Source organism: Anopheles moucheti, chromosome 3 (genome assembly GCF_943734755.1).
Source record: "Anopheles moucheti chromosome 3, idAnoMoucSN_F20_07, whole genome shotgun sequence".
NCBI lineage: Eukaryota > Metazoa > Arthropoda > Insecta > Diptera > Culicidae > Anopheles > Anopheles moucheti.
This window is the reverse complement of record NC_069141.1, coordinates 1,837,958-1,851,372: the sequence shown is the minus strand read 5'-3', so window position 1 is coordinate 1,851,372 and position 13,415 is coordinate 1,837,958. Positions and strand designations below refer to the sequence as shown.

Sequence of the window (13,415 nt, the reverse complement as noted above, 5' to 3'; positions counted from 1 at the left end):
AACACGTGTAGAATTTTAGGGAGAACACGACCTAGTAGTAGCAACATTTTGCATTACTTTTACCACTATTTTATGCGTTTGATAAATTTTTATACATTTTTATACATTTTGCATCATTTTTACCACTATTTTATGATAGATATACGGCCTGGCCGTTCTAACGATAATAAAAAAAAACACTATTTTATGCACTTTAACACTTAAAACACTAGGGAGAACACTTCCTAGTAGTAGCAACATTTTGCATCACTTTCTCATTTTATACACTTTAGCACTTTAGCACTTTAGTAGGACACAATGCAAATCCAGCGCCATTGCCGGTAAAGAGCGTCACCCACGCCAATAGAATGCTGGCACCAATAGAATGCAGGCCAATAGAATGTTGCTTCCTGTTAACTTTTGTTGAAAAATTCGTTGCTTTAGGTGTACTCGTTATGTTTGGTTTCCTTAAAAACTAATTAAACTTTAATTATAAACTAATGTCCTAGACAATCTTAGAATAGTCCCCACGCGCACTACTTTTCGACGCCGGCTTTGACAACTGCGCGTGGGTTTTCAGCAACCCAAGTCTCAAAAGAGCTGGAAGGCACAAAAGCAGTGCAATGTTCGAAAGGGATGGAATGATGTCTTATCGAGAGCCGTTGAGTTTGTGTAGTCAGCTGGTGTGAAAGGCAGTGAAACTGAGAGTTGCGGTGTAAAAATTACTCTCTGTGATGTTCATGCAGAGCGAGAAGCCAACGAAAGCAGTGGAATGTACGAGAGGAATGGACAAAACGTCTGAGAGTGAGAGCGACTCAGTTTGTGTGCTCTACCGTTGCGAAACGCAGTGAAACTGGTAGCTGCGGAGTAAAATTTGCTCTCTGGGCCTAGCACAACTACACTTCTGCCGGCCAGTGTCAGTTTTATTTGTACGCGGCACTGGCAAACACGGTGTGTGCCATGTCGTGGCAGCGTGCGCGCCCCGTTTGCGACGTGCTCGTTCTTCTGCTTTCGTTTCAAATTGCGCGCCAACCAATTGCCGACAGAACAGACTGAGATCGTTTGTGGAAAAAAGCTTGTGTACTGTTTTGAGTGTTTTATTTTTTGGTGCAGAAACAAAATCTGTTTTTGGGACGGATTTTAAAGGAAAATAATTTACTACAACTTGTGCTTAGTTGGAATGATTAAAGTATCCCAAAAACCGGTATCTACATATCAGAAAGTATTGTGGAGGAGAAAAAAGTTTGCTGTTTAAATTTCCTAAGCTGCCCCCGGGGGCGACAGACCCGCGTTACTGTGTACTCGAAGCGTGCTCAAGAGCCGGGAAGAACCGGTCCACATAAAACAAAAGCAAGTAGTCTCTTGTACCGGCCCTAAAAAGAAGTGACACCAAAGAAGAATATCGGGAAAATTCTTCGGCGAAGCTGATGCTGTAATCGATATTACAGACATTGGAAGTCGATTGGCGACGAAAGAATTCGAAAGGAAATACGGGAAAACTTTTCCCCATCCCAGAAAGGATGCACATGGCAGCATAAGCAGACAGGGGGTTTTGTTTTGCTCCCATCGCAACCACCGGAAACACGTGCTGGGTAAGCCTCTCGCGGCACGGAAGAAAACAGAAGAAAAGCGCTAGTGGAAGGCCCGAAAGCGCTTGAGAGCGCCCATACCGTGTCGGTGCGCTAGTATTAGTGGTTTGTTTTCACTTTCCTCCAAGGCGCCATCGCTGTGCGCTCCTGTCCGTGTGTGTGTTTGTATGTACATAGTTGTGCTGTAAGTGTGTGCGCGTGTTTTTCCCGAGTGCCTTTTTCGCGCGTCGCCACTTGTGCGAGTTTTTCCGTGCGTGCGTGCGTGTCGCTCCTGTTTGGGTCGGTTGTTTGTGTTGTCTCATCGCTCGCAGCAGTTCAAACGCAACTTCATTCCGTATCGTAACGTTTGGTGTCGGTGTGTGTCGCTTATCGAAGCGTTTCTGCGTGTACGCTAAAAAGTCGCGAAAGAAAATCAACTTATCGTGCGGATATCCAATACGGAAAAGCTAAACGGTAAGAAGCTGTAAATTGTCTATTAAATCAAACAGCCAAATAAATCGAAACAAGACCGAAAAAGTGCGCGGGAAAATTCACCCATCGTAATGTGCTTCATTGCCGGGTCTTGTTTTATGTTTCGTGTGGGTGTGTTGTGAGTGTGTGTTGGTGCGCTTGTAGCGTATGTGTGCCGTGGATTGTTTCACTCCTTCTACCTCCCGCTCGGTCCAAGTGTGGCGATAAGTGATAAACCGTGAGGCTGCCGGGTCTTGTTGGCCATTAGTGGGCAGGTTGTGCGATAACATATGGTAGCGAAAAACCTACCCTCTCACCCACCCCAATCGTGCTGGGTGCCAACGAAGGCCACCCCCTAACGTATGGGTTGTTGCGTGTGTTGATGGAAAGCGAGGATAGGGTGATGGGAGTGAGAATTGGTGTGCACCTTGAAAAACAACACTAGGAGGATTGAAAAAAAATCCCCGATAGAAGAAGCAAATAACAACATCATCAACGATATCGAAAGCCATTTTTTTCACCCTCCCAAAAACCACCCCCATCCCTGTTCCATTCCATCTCTCGCGCACCATCAGAGCCATCCATCGATCGATTCGATATGCGATTAGAACCGCACCGGGCGAAACGCGTGTGAACGAAATAAAAAAAAAGAAGCTTACTTGCGTAACATATAACAACCACACAAACACACACACCTTAAATCGCAAGCTTGCACAGGAAAGGAATTTGAAACGCCGACTACAACATTGTGTGCAGCTCCATGTGTTGGGGTGGTCGAAGTGCAAAGAAGAAGAAAAAAAAAACACCGTTTACGCTCACAATAAAAATACAACGCATCAGAGAAGCCCCCAACAGCCACGGTAGTAAATAGCAAAAGTTGATACGATTATCCAGTAACCCCCTTTGGGTTGCTTCGGGGGGTGATTGAGCGTGTGTGTATGTGCCGGTGTGTGCTAATTTCGTGTCCATGCATAAGATGCACCCGTCGTTCTCGTCGTTCGTGTGTCAGGTGCAACGTGTACCGCGTTGAAAAGGGTTGATAGTGGGAAGGGTGGACGTGCCGGATCGGGTGATCAAGCGGACGCGGGGTGCCGATTGCTACTTTAAATGTGCATTCGGTGCGGGTTAATGTGCATGTGTGCAACGCTGTGCATCATCAATAATCAAAAGCACGAACCGGCAACCAAACAGTGGGAAATGTGGCACAATAGAACGGTATCGCACACACCCACATGCACGTACACAAACACACGTCAGCAATGGGGTAGAAGTCATCGTGACGATTCGTTAAAATTCTTTTTATGCATTTTTGCTTTATTTTAAATCTCACTCAACCAGGTTCCGTTAACGGTGTGGAAGTGTGTGAAAGAGAGAGAGAGAGAGAGAGAGAGAGAGAGAGAGAGAGAAAGCGAGAAAAAGACAACGAAAAGTGTCAAACCGTTTGACAGTTGCTGGTGGCAAAACCCGGAGCTTAGTAGACTACTACTAGGGAAGGTGAGTGTACATTTTGCATGATACGTCCGTAGCATTAGCATGAGTCGCTTTCAAATTCAACTTTTTAGTCATTCACGAGTGCTACATTCATTTTGTGGGAAAAGGCAAAAGATACACAGTTTTATTAAAGCAGAGTTTAATCCGTTCCAATATTTTAGTAGTTATGATTTCGATTAGTATGATGTTTATGTTATGATTAATTATAAGTTAGTTCGATGAGTTCGAAGCTCATGGAAAATATTGTTCCTGTATCCTGAACTGGTGGCCAGCATTCACAAGTACAAAAACGATTGGGTAGAACTTCTTCAATATGTCGACTTTGACACCAATCACCGAAACACAAAAAAAAACGAATGGTCCATGAATCCCAAAGCTCGTCATGCGACTTTTAACATGCTGTAAGGGATTTATGACTACAAACGATAACAATAATACCCAAAACGGCATTCCACATATTCTTCGAGTTCAACGTGTTTGTTCAACAAATATTTGAATTAAAAGCACAACTCCTCGTATTAATTTTTCAAGATCCTAGCTAAAGCTCACTCTAAAAATACATCATGCAAGAAAAAGAAAAGGCGAAATCGATAATGTTGCATCCTAAACATTTTATCGATCGTAAACTAGGAGACTGTGGCGTTTCGTAGGCGCAGACAGAACGACAGTCTAATGGGCATTAAATCGTTAACGAAGTTTGGGAAATTAATTTCACCAGCCATGAGAATTGCCTGCTGGCATTGAAGCAAGCTAATAAACTCACTAATCGACACGAGTAAAAATAGAGTGCAAGTGATCTGGAGGATTAAAAGTCAAAATCCTTAGCACCTTAGTTTGAGCGGTCGCAGGCAAATGTATCCCAAACTGCAACAGAAGAGAACCATTCCAAGCGCAATATGTTGCTTAGGGCCTTTGCTTGAGTTATGAATCACTACAGCAATCATTAAATATAACCGAACTTATTGAGCGATATAATGTGCTCCCAATGGCTCAATGACCTATTTGAATCATTACTAGCAGGTTTTGTATTTTCGGTAAGGCTCTTTGATGGTGCCATCAACCTGCCATCCTTTCGCTCTAAAGCTAGAAAACACAGCAAATAAAGCACTTTTTCCGCCGAAAGAAAGACACTCAATTGACAGGGCTGTCAAAATGCAATGTCAGTCGAAGGTAATGGCGACTTAAGATGGGGGCCACCATGGTAATGGTTCGGTATCTACCAGCCGAGTAACATTGAACGTTTTCCAGAAAATAAATTTAAAGAGAAGAGGTTTCGGTACACAATTTCAGCGCTGATTCAACGAGGTGCCTCTGAATCCATGCAACATCATTTACATGGCTGCACAGACCGTTTTATGGCAGCAAAAGCGCAAGAATAAATGCCCGAATCGGATGCTTTAACACAGATAGTTAATAGAACATGACATTTATGAGCAGAACAGCGTCAACATCACGTTAAGCAGGGTGTGGGGTGTACAAAACAACATCCGAATGCTTAGTACCGCAGCAAGAAGAGAGTCAACTATCCATAAAGCAATTATGAATCTCGGAAATCAGCCAGCTCAGCGCTATCCACGTCCAAAACGATGTGCCCTCGTACAGACTCTCTAACACACACAAAAACTGTTTTTTTTATTTCCATGCAGCCTTCTTTTCCCCCACAGTGGCCCAGTGTGTCCGCGAGACGATAGTCGCCGCATAAAACACACAAATAAATAGCTGCAACATGGCAATTGTCGTTATTTACCACACCAAGGGCCTCTGCCGCTCCCCAACACGGAACCCCTTTCGGATACTTGGGGGGTTGGTGGCCGGGTAGGTCAGCTGACAGGGGGATGATGAGGTCGCACACCGCAACGATGTGCGCTGTGTGCGTGTGTACACAAGTCTTCAATTAATGCTACCGTGTACGTCACAGCATGCAAACATGCAACAAAAGCGTCCGGAGAGCTGCTTCTCGCGCTACTCGCAGTTACTTAATGCCGCTCCGTCATGACATTGAAATGGAACGAAAGCATTGAAAGATTGTTGGACCCTTGCGGGAGGAAAAAGGGGTGAAAGCGCTCTACAGCAATACATCGTTCTTCGCTGCGTCCTTCCTTCTTGGTGACCTCGTTTTCGTCGCTTTTCTTGTACACTTTGACGAGCCGTAGAACAAGCTGTCAACAATCCGTGTTCGGGTACTTAGGAGAGGATGTCTGCTTTCTTAAGAAAACAATCTGTGCGACTGTGAGGTCCAGAATTTGGCACAGAATTTGTGTTATACTATAGCACAACGTTGATGCGAACTGCAAAACCGAATGCCCCGAACGAACACGATGGACTTGACCTCCCTCGATTGGCACGCAGCACGAAAGCATGAAATCGTTGCCTAACGAAGTGATTAATCAATTAACACCATGTTTGGGGGTGTTAAGCTTGCGCGGGGCGCCGGTTTTATGGCGGTGGTTTGATTTGTGTGTTTTGATTTTCTTGCTTTTATCCGAACACCCACCCGAGCATCCGATGGCGATGATGATGTGGATGGATGGAACGTGGAGCAAAGCAGTAAGGCAGACTTCATTCACCCCTTAATCACGTGCCGCAGTGTGGTGCTTAAAGTCTTTCCCAGAGTGCGTTGATGATCTGTAAATTGATCAGCCAGTTTCTTGTCATACTAGAGAAGGCTTGTTCCATGTTCGCATGTTCGTTCGATTTTTTTACGAGCGCCCTTATGACTCGGGTTCAAGTGCGTTTATAGCGTCGTGACTAATGGGCAGTATGTAGAGGGAAATGTGTTACTGCTGCATCGGTACAACCAGTAGCTTATTGTACGGGATTTCACGGTCATAAAAGTCAGGTGTGAATAGGGCTATAAAGCAAGTGTAAAGGGAAATTTATTTAAACTGAATCCATGGAGCTGAGCATCACCGTCCAAAAAGCTCGTAAAACATTAGCGAGCTTGAAGCTTTTTCAGCAGAGAGTCACAGATTTATGACTTCTAGCTTAGTCAACGAAGAGGAGGCGTATGTCAGATCTTGACAGATACCGTACCATATTTATCTTTGATTTTGGAGATCTCCGTGTTTATCAAGTTCCAGTACACATTCTGTCCATGGTGTACACAATTTCTTAACGTTGACTGCCTGTGATCGTCCTCCCGCACACGTGCCCCGCTGCTTAGTCGGGGCGGCGTGTCGGGGCTTGAATTGACGGAGCAGGTTGTTAGCTGATTAATTGCCACGACGACCACCGGCATCGACGAAGGGCTATTGGTTGTGTGGTTTGCGCGGTTAATTACAACATTTTTAGCTGCGACGCGTGTTTGCACTCTGCTTCACATCTTTCCTCCTTCGGGACCGTTTCCTACACTTATCCGTACCATATCCACGGCGCTCATCGGTCCCTCCGGTGCGTCTATGTTCTATAAATTATACATGATTTATTACCGTCCACTACACCACATCGCAAAATACAGGCGTCTTGATGCAGTTTGGATCTTTTTTTTATTCCTTCTACTCGTTTGTCTCGTATCAATGCGTACCATGGCCGTTGGGACGCGTGTTAGCTGCTCCAGACTGTGGTGAGCGATAGAGTTCCCGCTTGTTACTTCGCACTGAGTGTGTCTCTGTGTACGCGATATTCACGGTTGGTACATTTACCGAGCAGCGATTAATTGTTTGAGTATGCAAATGCTACCGTGTTACTCAAGCACATGCTCCACCCAGAGATGTGTATAGAAAGAAGTTGGAGTACGCTAGAATTCCGGTAAACAATCTCATTTCAAGATGCTTATACATCTTCAAACGGGTGGTCTCCTAACCACAACTACGTCTCACTATCCCGAAGTGATGAATGGTGGTTTGACATTAAGATGACATTTTTTAAATACCATATTGTGCCCAGCTGTTCTAAGCTTATCACGATGCTTTTTGCGAGGATTTCTGCGAAATTATCTCCCTGCGCATGGCTTGTGGTCATAATTATCATCATAGCCTCATTTCGTCATTGTTTCCGTTATCAAAAAACTTCCTCCCAAACGACAGCTCTCACTGCATCCCGCCATCTACAGTTCGCGATTCGCAGTTGCAATTCGTTGTGCAACGTGTTATCACAGTTATCTTCCCATTCGTAAGCGACGTTGCCATATTAGCGAGTGTGGCAAATAATTTCTACTCCACTTTTCTGTGGTCAGAATGCATTAGGAGCGTGGTTTGCAATGGCCCTTAGAGAAGCTTGATTTGATCCATTGTAAAGTAGGTTAAGCTGAAACCATGCCACCTCAGCGCTATCGTTACGCTTGATTGATGCAAGAAAAAAACTTGATTACTTACCATTTCGGCCTAGTTGCAAACGTTCAAACCTCAGTGCACGAATGAAAGACAATATTCACCGCGGTTAGACACTAGAAGCACCAAAAACACCGCGGAAAGGAAAGTGAAACTAAAACCGCAAGTCTTGCCTACACTGACAGGTCTCAGGAGTAATTGGAGACATCTCCACCAAGCATAATCTAGTTATCCATGCGCACGGTGGCACTACAACTGATTCAAGTTTTTCCCGGCAAGTTATAGTCAACATTTTCCAATCCGTTGCATTTCCTACCGGAATTTGCGATTAGGTGACGAAAGGAAAAGAGCGAGAGAGGGATGCTCACTTTCGCCACACTTTGCAAGCTTCAGTATCGATATCATCCCATTCCGGTGTTAACTTCCAGTGTGCAGAATAACAATCGCACTGCTCCATAGTTGGTGTAAATTGTCACAAAGCGAAAGTGTCCATTATAATGGCACAAGGGTGGTATTCAAACTACTACAACAAAACATCATAACCTCAAATCAGAGATCTAGTCGGCAATCAACCATGAATCCAATGTGTATCTCACGATCAGCATAGCGTTTTGGCCGCTTTGCAAGCGTCCAAAGTTCTGAACTCTCTGAAGAAATCGTATCCATTCAAGGGTGACGGTTGTCTTTATGCATAGTTCGACATGAGTTTTTGCACCGCCAAGCGTAACTCCAGAACTTCACAATGTCAACCTAGTGTCGATGGTACAATATAGGGAAGGGTCGTCAAATTGTCCCAGCAAGAGTATCATATCGTACATCTGCGCCTGAATGAGCGCGTCTGAGGAAGATCACGTTGGTGTGTTTGCCTGTAGGGTAAGGCAAGGTTCGAAGCGAGTTCTATTGGTGGTATAGTATTTCGTCACGAATCGTACCTTACCCTCACCTCTTCTTGCAACCACAGGTATGGTGGCACCCCCATTGCACCGCTGGTTTTAAGTTTTCACGTACGTTCTAGGTACCAACTCCAACTTGTGTTGTTTTTCCAACGCGTTGATGTTTTTTTTTTTTAAATGGATTCCACCACCGGGGAGGCCAACAGCGACGTGTGGCCCCACTCGATGATGCGTGTGGTTGTTGGGGCTTGTGCACTAGTACACGGGCAGTGATGAGTTGCTGAAACTGTTGCACGTTTCATTAGGTCTTGGCCGCTTGTGCTCACCTTCATCAACATCCATGTGTGCGTGTATTATACGTACCGACAAATGTTCCGTTTTAGGTTATGCACAGTTTTGTGCTGGCGTTTGTGTTTTGTGCTGTATTTTAAAAAAGAATTGCGTTTCCATTTTCACAAACACCCGTTCCGCCATGTTTTTCCCTCGCGCATACGACCGATTCCGGCATGGTGGACGAAGCGAATTGTGTGTTTTTTTGCTTCTAGCCTCTTTTACTTCTTTTCAACATTGTTCTAAATGCTGCCGGACTGTTGTTTTCGGCTTTCACCCTCAAGGGAAGGAAAATGAAAAATTCACTTCTCATCAACCACGGCAAAACGGGTAGGGAGTGGCTGGCAGGGTGGCGACTGAAGGCACATGCGTCGAGTCTGTCATGGTGCCGCCACGTTTGCCACTTTCGATCGAATGAGACAACTTACTAACCCATCACCTCCAGCCCACCGACCATCCCGTTCGAGTTTCGCTCTTACTTTCCGCCGAGCGCCACGGTTGTGCCATGACACTTTTTCGTCATGCCCATTGGTCGTGCCAAGCCTTCCGGATGCAAATTGTATTATTTGCTGGTGGTAGATTAATTTGAATTTTTCACTGTCTGCGTACTGTTTCGGATGGAGTTTCCCTGCCAGTATGGAATTGGGCTGACTTTCTCTTTAACCGTATCGTATCAGTTTTATTGCTCAATACACATTCGCTTGATTAAAGGCCGTGCACTAATCGGTGTACCCTGTTTAGGAATATTTATCACTTGTTTAGTGAAACACCATAATAAGCAATAAGCGTTAATTTATTTTCAATCCAAATTACTCACATTGCATCTACAATGTTACTGGTTTTCGTTAAATCTTAATTATCCAGCTAACCTTTTGCGCACAACAGAAGCTTTCAAAGCCACAAACACATGACATTTACCTCGCTCTCTCTCTCCATTTCCCGCCCCAAACCATGCTCAACCTGTTGCGTTACATCAATCGCAACAAAATGGACTGGACACCCGCAACGATGAGCTACCTGTTGGTGGCCATATGAAAACGATGCGGTCTACTTGCGTTGATAATGTTTATCCCCAAATCGCGTATAAAACCTCCCACAAACATATACACCCACACACAGCCGTATCGCTGTGGGGATGCGGTGGAAAATTTGGATAAGTGCTTCGAAGGGAAAATTATTTAAATGGTGCCGCACATTCGTTTGCATTCACCCGTGACACATTTCTGGGGTTTTAATCGTCCCTTCTAAAAAACAACTCAAAATAACACGACATGGAACCGTCGAAGTTATTTTTCTTCCCTGCTTCTGCTGGTGCGGAAAATGAGCGAAATTTGCTTACCGTGCACGAGAAAACGGGGTAAAAGGTGATGAATTATAGCGTTAAATTCACTCATTCGAAACTCATTCGAACGCGACTGCCGAAAACGGAAAGAAAAATGTCTCCCTTGAGACTAATTGATTTGTATCTTTTTCTCTTCGTTTGCGTTTTGTTTCGGTGCTTTCTGTATTATGCAATATTGAAACAGTGCTAATAACAACATAAGCTTACGGCGTTTGTAAGATGTGTCTTTACAATTGATATAATTTTGAATAAAGCGATTAAATAAAAGTAGTGTTTTTTTTTTAAAGTCAATGTCATTGGCCTGTCAATTTCGAGGGTAAATTCTTGTCTGGCTCTTGACTTTACGAACTTCCGGTAGATGTGTTATCAGGTGGAGTGATTGTTATCTTTCAAAGCTGACGTGCGTTTTGGCGAAAGTGGAGCAATTTCAACACACACTGTTTTTTTCTTTATAATTTCCTAATAGCAGTTAGTCATCAACAACAATATTTTTGCCATTCTGTACACGCAAATTTTATTGAATTGAAAAAAATATGTTTACCACAAGAAATATTTCATTGATTTCAACTGGTACATTCTGTTAAACACCCACCGATAAATCCATTCTTCCATCCACAAGGAGCAGACGGTCCCGTACGTGTGCCATATTGAAACAAGTGTTTCCCTTCCATTACGCGTAACACGCTGTAAGGAAACGAGGAACGAGTCGATGTAAATACAAGATTTCGAAACATTCACTCAAGGCTCTAGCGGTTCCAGTTGACGCGCCAACATACGCAGCGCCACACGACTGAGATACATTTACATTAGAGATGCCGTACGAACGCTGCTGACACACAGCATTTCTCGTCGTTTGGGTGTATTTCCAGTAGTTGCTTTATTAATATTATCGTGCAAATGTTGTTGGTATATTACACCATTATCTACAATGCACAAGGTTGGTACTCTATAAGTGTTTAAAGGACAGACACTGAATTTTAGCTATTCCAGCGTGGAATAATTTAAACTCTATCATCATTAGTATTTTTGGAACAAATTTCGTGCTGCAATCACTGTGTTCAAAATTAGATATAAATTAAGGACACAATTTAACGTTGCTCTAATGTTGTTTTAAGTGTTGGCAACTGACAGAATAATGTCATACTTAGTTGAAATATCTTTTTAACGAGAGGAAACCGAACATTTTAGTCGATTTATGCATTCTCTATTAAGGTTGACTAATCCCTAAATATTGTATTAATCACATCACATCCTGGTTATTAACTTTAATCACTTTATTTCTAACTCGTATCCGATTTTGGCATGATACATGTCTGGATGGATTGTTCCTATCGAAATACATCTTGATACAGACTGGTATCTTTTCAATTCACCTTTCCCCGGCAGTGTTCTCCAACCAACGGTCAACCGTACAGCGGTAACATTTGTGCCATATCATTGCCCACGAGTGGATGGGCTCTCGTATCCAACTTCAAGGCGGTTGTTTTGCTTTTAATTAGGTTTTAATAGATTAAATGGTACACACACGACATTAATGATGTCGGAGACAAGCTAAATGCTCTTCATGTATAAGGGTAGCTTGTAGTTTATGTAATTATCATCTTTCGTTGCCTTAAAACTCTAATAAGAGCTGGTGCACATTGTTCTTTGATGGCTTTGATAAAAATGAATCTAAAGTACAGGATAAATTTGAAACTTACCACAGAGAAGGGAGGTAAAACTGACTTTTTTTTAGGGTTAAATTAAACCCATTCACCCTGTAAATAGCAATGAAGCTGATTATTACGTAAAAATTATTACGGTAAAACGTACTAAACGTAAGCTGATTATTACGGTAAAACGTAATTAAAAATTAAGGGACAATATGTAAAAGTTTTCGCATATGTCTTCACAGAGAAGCAATAAACCATCACAGTTTTCTATGATTATTTTTTGTTTCAATCGTCCATTCCCTAGTTTGTATTTCATTTTATTTTTATTAATTTTGATACATACTAAAGATCATAATTAATTTATAGAATGACATAGGAGAGCAAAATGAAAAGTTTATCTGCGTTCAAGTCTTTCCTTCTTACTTTGTATCCTCTAATGGTTTATACCAAGACGACTACCACTCAAAAGAAATGGCTGGTGCGTTCAAAGAATGGCTTTGCATGCAAAAGCAAAAGTAAAAACAAATTATATAAAACCGATGCCAGACCTCTTAGCTTTGTTTATTTTATCGCTTGAAACTTTTTTTGTGCTGACGTGGGATGTAATTAAACCACTTTGTCACCCGCTGTGAGCAGTTGGCGTAGAGTGGCGTGCACAGATGAACATTGACCGAGGTTTTAGAGAGCCTCCGTTTTTGAGGAGGTCCGACAAAACGGAAATAAAAAGCAAAAAAAAAGCATCCCGAAAGCCTGCCTGCTTACAAAACCAGACAAGGGCCCGGTTCTTGGAATGTGTGGGGATTTGTTAAAGAATAAAAAAATGATGTGATTTTTTAGGCTTCTCTTCCACAAAATATGTTGTCTTAATGTATCGCATCGAAAAAGGGTACCTGTTAGCTGGTGCGAAAACCGTGTAATGCCGCGTTGATGCCAAGTTGACCTCATGTTTGTGCTTGATGGGGGATTTTAAATTGCACAACCCAGACAAAAAAATGAAACAGAGCATACACAAGTGCCAGTCTCGAACGCTTACGGAAAGCGTTTGATTATAAAACCTTTCGTGCTAAATCTTTTTGCGAAGATGTACGACCACCATATTCAAATGTCACGTTTATACAAGGCACTCATTTAACCACGAGCATCGCGCTCTGTGCATCTGTTAAAATGGGGAGAGCCGCATCCTTTTCTTGCTCTTCCACATAAGTGCATTTAACCTCTTGCTGTGAGCTTACCAGTAGGTAATCGCGTCGCTTGATCGCACGCGCAACTCACGGGAATGCAACGGAAGCGACCGACATTATTTATGGGCTGGCTTATTTATAGCGCAACGATGAATCAAGCTAATAACGAAATAAAATACCCACAATCAGGTGTTAAGAAGAAATTAATAAATTTGACAGCTTTCCACCATCTCTCAGTCG

At 43.0% G+C, this 13,415-nt stretch overlaps 1 protein-coding gene across 2 annotated transcripts in view; it reads left to right on the top strand.

The window, feature by feature from the left end:
- The first annotated feature begins 1,456 nt into the window (after window positions 1–1,456).
- Window positions 1,457–13,415, top strand: part of LOC128304980 (uncharacterized) — a 36,865-nt gene continuing 24,906 nt past the window's right edge. The window contains exons 1-2 of one of the 2 annotated variants that reach the window (XM_053042236.1): window positions 1,457–1,571; window positions 3,357–3,512. The gene's annotated coding sequence lies outside the window, so the exon portion shown is untranslated. Of the gene's footprint in view, window positions 1,572–1,888; window positions 2,022–3,356; window positions 3,513–13,415 lie in introns of those variants that run through there. The other variant, XM_053042235.1, reaches the window with a different exon arrangement.